General features: G+C 39.8%; 1 protein-coding gene across 1 annotated transcript in view; it reads left to right on the top strand.

The window, feature by feature from the left end:
- The window catches only part of LOC118804778 (NACHT, LRR and PYD domains-containing protein 12-like), a 62232-nt gene that overhangs the window by 54 nt on the left and 53535 nt on the right, over positions 1-8643 (top strand). Inside the window, exon 1 of the mRNA XM_036565424.1 lies at positions 1-332. This exon is cut by the window's left edge and continues 54 nt beyond it. The gene's annotated coding sequence lies outside the window, so the exon portion shown is untranslated. The remainder of the gene's footprint in view (positions 333-8643) is intronic.

Raw genomic sequence — 8643 nt, 5'->3', positions numbered from 1 at the left:
CACAAGTTAAACAGGAAGCCCGGTGGAGTTCCCCTTTAACTTGGGGGCTTAGTTTGGAGTTGAGACCCTCCTATTTGGAGATGAAGCAGCCTGCATGAAAACATCCGTGGCAGCTCCTTAGCTTGGTTTTCACAGCGCTCTCCTTCTTGATCCTCGTTTTGGGGCTGTGCTGTCCTTCTGTGTGTCTCTGTGAAAGCCTGTCTCTACAGAGAGCTCAGCTGGAGACGTTCCTCGCCGGGTTTACTCTGCTCTCGATCACGGAGCGGATTCAGAAAAAGACTGAAGGACAAACGGAGAGAAAATCCTCGAGGCTCCGTCAAACACAGGAGCAGGTATGAGACTCTAAGCTGATGAACATGTGTTATAAGAAACGGGCCAAGCTGTGTTTGTGTGTGTTTTGTAGCTCCTGTAAAGTTCTGTTCGGTTCGTTTGGGTCACTAAACCCACCCGTTTTCAGGCGTTACACTGAATCTCCTTTGTTTCTAACGCTGCATCTTCTGAACTGGTGGAAGAGTCTTTGTTTGTATTTTACTTTGTCTCATAGTTTTAGTGAAGGGGTTACTGGAACTTGAGCTCCAAGTTGAATAAAATCGCACCCGTTTAGAGGCTCTCCGAGGCCAAGGCTGCTACAGTTTAGGAGGAAGTGGATTAGAGATGGTGGTGTGGGGAAAAGCTCCACCAGGGGGCGTTAGAGAGAGAAATTCGGGCAAACCAGCGCAATGACTTTCCAAGACCATCATTACCGATTTCAGGGAGCAGTGATGATCTGGAGATCAGGAAGGATGTGGGGAATCTGATAGAAAAAGTACTTTTATTATGTCACTGTAGCAGTTAGTCAACAGAAATATCTGCTCTTGTTCCTCCAAGATCACAGATCAGAGCTGAATGATGAACGAACTCTGCATCTGATTCACGAATCTTTTGTTGATGATCAGCTTCAGCTGTGTGAAATAAAGCAGCTCCCACCAGTCCCTGATTTACACTTCATCAAACCACATGGCTGAATTTACCCCCACATACATGTAGGGTGGGAACACGATGTCATAACGCAGTGGTTTATGGGTATCCGCCATTGTGGCAGGGTTCGTCAGTCGGGGCTGGTTTAGAATAGTTGAAAAACACCAACTTTCCTACATAATTTCCTTGACTTTGGCTGATCTGTAATTTAAGGTTTAATGAGATATTCAGACGCAGCTCTGGTTGAACAGCACATATGAAGCATCACAGTGAGAGTGCAGATCAACATCAGACTCATACTCTAATCATATAGATTTAATAAAATAAAACTTTCAGGATCATGTAGTGGATTCATCATGTTTGGAAGCAGCTAACTAACTTCACAAACACCTCACGGGCGCCAGGATGAAACTGCTGCTCCATTTAAGGTGGAAAGTCTACACTGAGACATTTTTAGAGCCAAGACACTGATTTCAGCAGGATAAGTGACATTAAAATGAAATATTAATCTCTCATACAATTATATTTTACTGTTTTTGTAATTTAAAATAAAGATATACATCTTGAAAAGCAAAACAATCTTGCTGTGCTCAATGGGTTAATTGTGTTTTGTAAACACGCTCCTTGTAGCCACCCAGTAGTAGTAAAGCGGACTGATGGTTTATGAAGATTTGAATGCCGTGTGATGTCATAGAGCTACTGTAAGAGTAAGAGCGATGGAAAAGCCAACACAGAAAAACATTTTAATGAAGAAAACAAAATACGGTTCAACTTCTCCAGTAAAAATGAGAATATGGACATTTGATACCGTAATAAGGAAACAAGGCTATATTTTAGCTTGCTCACGCAGCCTCTTAGCTCATGTGCAATAAGTCGGTTAAGAACTATACATATAGAAGCGCATTTACTTCTCCATACACAAACTTATGATTAACCTGCATAATATGCCACAAAACAAAGTCAACAATACAGCATTCCACATATATATGAGTGATTTAGACAATGATAACCAAACAGTTTCAGCTTCTACAGCAGCATAAAGCCTCACATTAGCTAGCACTACCACAGAGCGAAATAGACCAGTTTCAACAGAGCTTTCAGCTAATTAGCATTACCAAATCGTAGCTTCGAACATGAATTAGAATATAAATGTGGAAAAACACTTGCATTATAGTTACAAAACCCAACTCAAAGACAAATTCCCTGTTCCCGCTCTAGCTACGGGCTCGATTTGCCGTTTTTCTCTTCCACTTCACACCTCCCAAGTTCCTTGTTTTTTCCAGCCTTCGCCCAGCGCCCGTGACCCGGCTGCGAGAGTATCACATCCTTTACAAGACGCGCAATATCAGAACAACAGTACGCTATCATTCGTACATATTTCACAAAATGAAAACTAGTGCGGGACAGAAATATTCTAAAGATGAAATAAAACCATATTAATTTAAACATCCCTTACACCCCTGTTCCAAATAAGCTAATGTGTTTCATTAAAATGATTGTTTATTAAAAAAACATATTTAGGTGTCGTTAAAATAAGTTTTATTTGAAGGTAAACAGTCAATAACAGACACAAAACCACTAAAATCAAGCAAAGCTCCATAAAATAGATGAATTAGTTCATTCACAGTGCAGAGTCATTCAAACTAATTGTGTCATTATTAACTAGCTGTAAACACATTGTGTAAAACCATTTTTTACAGTAACAAATTCCAAACCTCTGAATTCAATCAAACCAATTACACATTTCTTTGATCTGACTGGCCCAAGAACCATATAAACTAGGGTAGAAGCTATGGATATTTAAGGTTGAGTGTGTTTGTGTGTTTTCGTTTGTGTGCAAAGTGCTTTCATTATTTTTAAATGAAACATCAGATGATTTATACAGTTACTGGTTCTTGTATGTTTCCGTTCTGTGAGAATTTAAAGAATGATTTTTCCTATAAAGTTGCCATGTAGGAGAGGCCATAACCTAAATTAAATTATTTAAATTAAAAGAGAAAGCGTACTCTTCACCAGATAATGAGCCACTCCTCTGAACACTGAAAATGAGCATAACCGATCTTTGTAATTGAGAGGATCCAGTGACAGTGAGATAATAAAACAAAGACAACTTAATAATATAAATCAGAGAACAACAGCGCTTTTAAATGTTGGTGTTGAGTGCAGGTAAATGACCAGTCGCTCAGTGTATGGCTGCATGATTTAGTGCCTGCACCTTTAAGGACGAGAGCGGATGTGTTACTGCATGCTGGAAAACCTCCAAAAGGAAAGGGTGGAACTCCAAATGAGAGGGCAGGATTAGAATTCCCGTTGTTTTTTTCTATGACTCTGATTCAGTGTTCCTGCTGGCTGCTTGTAGAACAGAATTATCCTCCTGATAACATTAAAACTCTGTTTATTGTTGATCTTCTGTGTCTTAAATACATGGAAAGATCATGATTTTTTTTAAATAATCTAAATGTGGGTAGTTAAATGGGCTAGATCAGTGTTTGATTCCCATTATGGTCTAGTTTAATTCTTTCCCCTTCATGTTGAAAGTCAAGTGGATGTGCTTTTGTGTGAATACTGAAATTATTCTACTAATGCTTTTGCTATTATTGGCCTAAAATTGAGGTGAAATGTGCAGATTCACTTTTTCAAAAAAATAATAAATGTTAAGGTATTTATTTACAGATCAGGGTTCGAGATGCTGATAATTGCTTCTATTCTCATGTTTTCATCATAAACAGCTGTTTTCATTTTATTTCATTGAATTAAATGAATCATTAAGCCTCAGTGAACAGATGCATTCTCATCACTGGAATTATTCAGTTTGTGTATTACTTCAGCTCATCAGACCATAAGATTTTTTTTTTTTGAGAAATGGCTTCATGGTGCCACACTACATCATACTCAGACCTAATTTTCTTGGCTGCAAGATCACATTAAAGATCAGCGGTGGGGGCTCCCGAGTGGCGCAACCGTCTAAGCGTTGGCCCTATCATCAGGAGATCGCGAGTTCGATCCCTGGTGATGCTACAGCCATTCGTAGCCGGGAGTCCGAGAGAGCACAATTGGCCTCGCTCTCTCTGGGTGGGTGGGATGGCCCCTCCCTCTCCCCCCATCACTCAGCGCGATGCTAGTCAGCGCAGGCGTCTGTTAGCTGACGTAACAGATCTGGCGGTTGGCGCTTTCCTCTGAGCGCGTTCGGCTGTCCAGTGACGTTGCGTGAGCGGCAGTTCGAAAAGAAGCGGTGGTGCTTCACAGGTCTCGGAGGAAGCCTGTGTTAGCCTTCACCCTCCTAGCGTTGATAGCATCGTGTGATTGGGGGAGTCCTAACTAGCGGGTGGAATTGGAGACGACTAAATTGGGGAGAAAATCGGGTAAAATTAAAAAAAAAAAAAAAAGATCAGCGGCAGTGAAATGACTGAAGAAAGTAACATAAACACAGTCTGGTAGCTCTGTGTTCTTTTGATAGTTTGTGATTGAACACAAGAGTTGTGTCTGCTTGCCAGTGAATATGGAAACGCTGATTTAGCTTAAACCAGAGATTTGATATCTGCTTAAACCGCTAAAATGCTGTGCGCGTGAGGGAACGTTAGCCCTGTTTACTGCTTCTGCTCATATCAAACAGGCTCTGTGTTTTTGTACAACATGCCAGCGATTTCTGTAATATTTATGATTAAAACAGAAAGTGGAGCTCTTGGATATGTAGTTTGAATTTGATAGACTTTGTTCATATTTAGCCAGCTACGCTAGCTAGCAGTGGTGGACGAAGTACACAAACCATGAGCTTGAGTTAAAGTAGAGACACCCAAGCTAAAATATTACTCCAGTAAAAGTAGAAGTTCCTCCCTTTAGACCTCCACGTGAGTAAAAGTACAAAAGTATTTTCCCTCAAATGTACTTAAGTATCAAACGTGAAAGTACTAAAAGATTAATTATGGCTTTAATGTCCTATTATCATTACTGTAACAAGACTCGCTTCATTAACTCATTTTAGGTGAAAATACTCCAGTGTCTCTCTTTGTAAACCAGTCTTTTAATAGAAGGTCATTAATTAGTGACGCTGATGTCTATTAAAATTATCATCAGCACAAAACACTGAAGGCAAACAGTTTCCATCAGGTAGAACTGAGTGGCTCTGAAATCACTTTACAAACAAGCAAAGTTTCAGTTTAAGATTTATTTACAAGTTTAAGTTTAATAAAAACTTTAAACTCAGATTCACAAATGAGTTTCCATTACTAAACTGCATCTGTAGGTCTCTGTTCATAAACATAAACTAGCTAAACTAATTTACTATAAAATGAAATGTGTTTGTATAAATTCAGAAAAAGACACGTCAGTCACAACTGCATATGTGTACATATTTCTATATTGTGGTCTGTTTACACAAAGTTAAGTTAGTTCATCATTTATGTTGAATAGACTCTCCCAAAATTTTACGCTGCTGCACTGATGTTGAACCGTGTGCTGCACTGGGTCGGTATGACCAACAGGTCAAAACAAGCTCAAAACAAAGTGACCGCTGTGCCCTGATTGGTGTTCTTACTTTGTGCTTCCTTCGTTTTGACGTTACGTTTTTATACACACATAAACCAAAAGGAGCGACAGATTTCTCATAATATAGTGGAGTAAAAAGTGAGATATTTGACTTTGAAATGTAGTGGAGTGAAAGTAAAAAGTCACCCAAAATGGAAAAACTTCAGTAAAGTACAGATACACAAAAAAACTACTTAAGTACAGAAATGAATTACATTTACTTAGTTACTGTCCACTGCTGCTAGCTAGAAGCCATTACTAACAGTAGCTGTATTTCCAGACAAGGTAGGTTTCATTAGCTGCTGCACCAGCTGGTCCAGATGGAGCTGCAGTGACACATTTACAGCCTGACAGTGAGTTCTGTAACAATATAACAGGAAACAAAAACTTTTATATGTAATTTGGGTTTGACGGACTTTGTTTAAAGTCTCTTGTAGTGTAGGGCTACAGGTAAGGTGACCAGTTTTCTGAAATGAAAACCGAGGACATTTCCAGTTCGATGGTCAATAGGTCATTAAAATATCCCATGTTTTTATCTATAAAATAAAAAAGGGGGCCAGTTCCAGTTTCCCGTATTTTGGCCATGGTAACTGCTGTACTGTAATAAACTATGATTGAAGGCCGACTGATAAAACTGGACACTAAGTAACTTTGTAAACCATGTCAGAAAATCATACAGTAGCTACCATGGAGAGTGAAGCTGTGGGAAACAGTGGAACACTCAATAAAGGAAATGGTTAAACTACAATGGTTCAATAGATTTCAGCTCCACTCCATATAGTCATTGCTGCTGTTCCCCGTAACCACATTAACTAATTCTGCCTCTGTGCTCACTTAGATTAGAGAGTGAGACACTGCTGCCAGAGGAGCTGCTGACTGAGACTGACGTTAACGTTACTCTGAGCAGCATGGGAGTAAATTACAACAGTCCTATAAAAGATTGGTTGCTTTGCGAGATGTGTCACTCGTTGCTTGTTAGAAATACAGTTGCTGAGTAAAAAAGGTCTCAGATCTCACTAAGTCTAGCGACTCAGGCAGGGATGAGGCAGAGACACATTTACCACAGAAGACTCAGTGGCTGTATGAGCCCATAATTCATATTCATATTAAATATTTTGTATAAAAAGAGACCCAAGGCTACAGAAAAAAGACCTGTGGCCCAAAAGCCAGACCCTAAAGCCAGGTTTACACATGAAGCATTGTAAGTGGCGTGTGCCAAAAATGACTCAATCGCCGCTGACCCCACACACTGTTGCAGCGCCTGGCCGTGCAGCTCTGAATTTAACTTGGTGCTCGCCACGATCGTGAAGCTTCATTCAAAATGAATGGATTTGAAGGGAGATTTGTTTAGCAGGTTCACCTCCACAGGCGTGTGTGAGAGAGCTCCATCATACATCACAGAAAATACTGCAACAACGGAAGCGCTAACTAAACGCAAACAGGTTCACATGCCGTCTTGAGTAAATGAAGTGCTCACAGTGAGCACCAAGTTACAAAAATTCGGGGGTGCCAGCGTGGAGCATCCAGGGCGTCAAGTATAAACCTAGCTTAACTCAGCCTTTAGGACTTTGCAGTGAGTTTTTAATTTACAGTTAAAAATGAAAAGCAGGGCCGTCTGGTCACCCTAGCTAGAGGTGCTGGTTAGGTAGCCTATTAGCAGTTTAAGGAGCACCACATGAGTATCAAACATTAAAGCTAGCTGGCTAGCTGTGTTAGCGATCTGCAACACAGCATGATTCTTGTTTCACTACAATTTTTAAAGCAGTGCTTCAGACAACACCACGTTTCACTGCTCACTCGAAAACACGACTCATGGCTTGTGTCTTAGCGTCGTGGCTATGCTGTCACGTTTTGATTCCCCTATTCTGACACAGTTGTTTGTGGTGAGGAAGAGCCGTGTAGTGTCGCTCACATAATGTGCCAGCTAGCGTTAGCTGTTCATACCAAGCTGATGTAGGAGAAATTACAGTGTTGATGGTTTATTGTCTAAGCTTTTTAAATACATGAGTACAGAAATTGCTGATAAATCGCAAATCAGAAAGCTGCGTTAAATTAGCCAGATAACAGTTTGGAATAACTGTTCTTTTATATTGAGGTAGTAGTTTAAAAGCCAAATAAAGGGTTGTACAGATTTAAAGATGTTTTCTGTAAAATATACTATATTATTCAATTAACAATTCTTTCTTTTAAAATTAGAAATGAATTTGGAGTAAAAATTCTGTACATTGGAATGGTGTGTACAGGAAACATGACAGTCATGTGTTGTCAGGACTGGACAGAAGTCAGACACTCGCAGATTTAGAAAAGAGGTTTTAATAAAAGGCTTAGATATAAAGGGATAGTCAAAAACAGTCCGAGTCAGCAACAGCAAAAAACACAAGTAGTAAAGGGGCATACCAGAAGACATAGTCAGAAAACAAGCAAAGATCCAAACTAGAAAAACAGAGTCCAAATGGGAGAGGCAAAGCACGGAGTCAAAAACAGGCTAAGGTCAAACACGGAAGGATAAACAGACATGGAACACTTTGTGATGCTAGTAGGCTAGTCAAAACTCAGCAAAGAACAATACCACAGGGTGAGTATTTATAGGCTGTCCTAACAAAATCAAATGGAACTGTATTATATTCAATGTAATAACTCACTCATAATCAGGGAGGAAAAAGTGGTATTGGGGCCAGCATTTCATAGTATTGAGTTAATAAGTGAAGCAGCTTTTAATAAAACGCAGTAAAGTGTACAGGACACACTAGAGTTAGCATCAAGGCTGTTTGTACACATTTGTATTGAACCAGTAACAAAACATTTAAGTAAGTAAAGTAAGTAAGTAAAGTTTATTTATATAGCGCTTTTTACAACAGGTGTTGTCACAAAGCAGCTTTACAAGGAGATGAGCATTACAAAAAGAAGTCCGGGTCCGAGCCCCCATGAGCAAGCCAGTGGCGACAGTGGCAAGGAAAAACTCCCTAAGAGAAACAGGAAGGAACCTTGAGAGGAACCAGGACTCAGAAGGGAAACCCATCCTCCTCTGGTCGACACCGGATAGTAAACATTGTTAGTATAAAGTATTATAGTACAAAAAACAGGGTAAAACGTGAAGGAAACAATTAATTTGAATAGTTCAGTTCATGCAGCAGAAGCAGCAGCATCAGTGGGGTCAGGTTG

This window comes from Colossoma macropomum, unplaced genomic scaffold (assembly GCF_904425465.1).
Source record: "Colossoma macropomum unplaced genomic scaffold, Colossoma_macropomum, whole genome shotgun sequence".
Classification (NCBI taxonomy): domain Eukaryota; kingdom Metazoa; phylum Chordata; class Actinopteri; order Characiformes; family Serrasalmidae; genus Colossoma; species Colossoma macropomum.
This window is presented reverse-complemented; position numbering and strand designations above follow the sequence as displayed.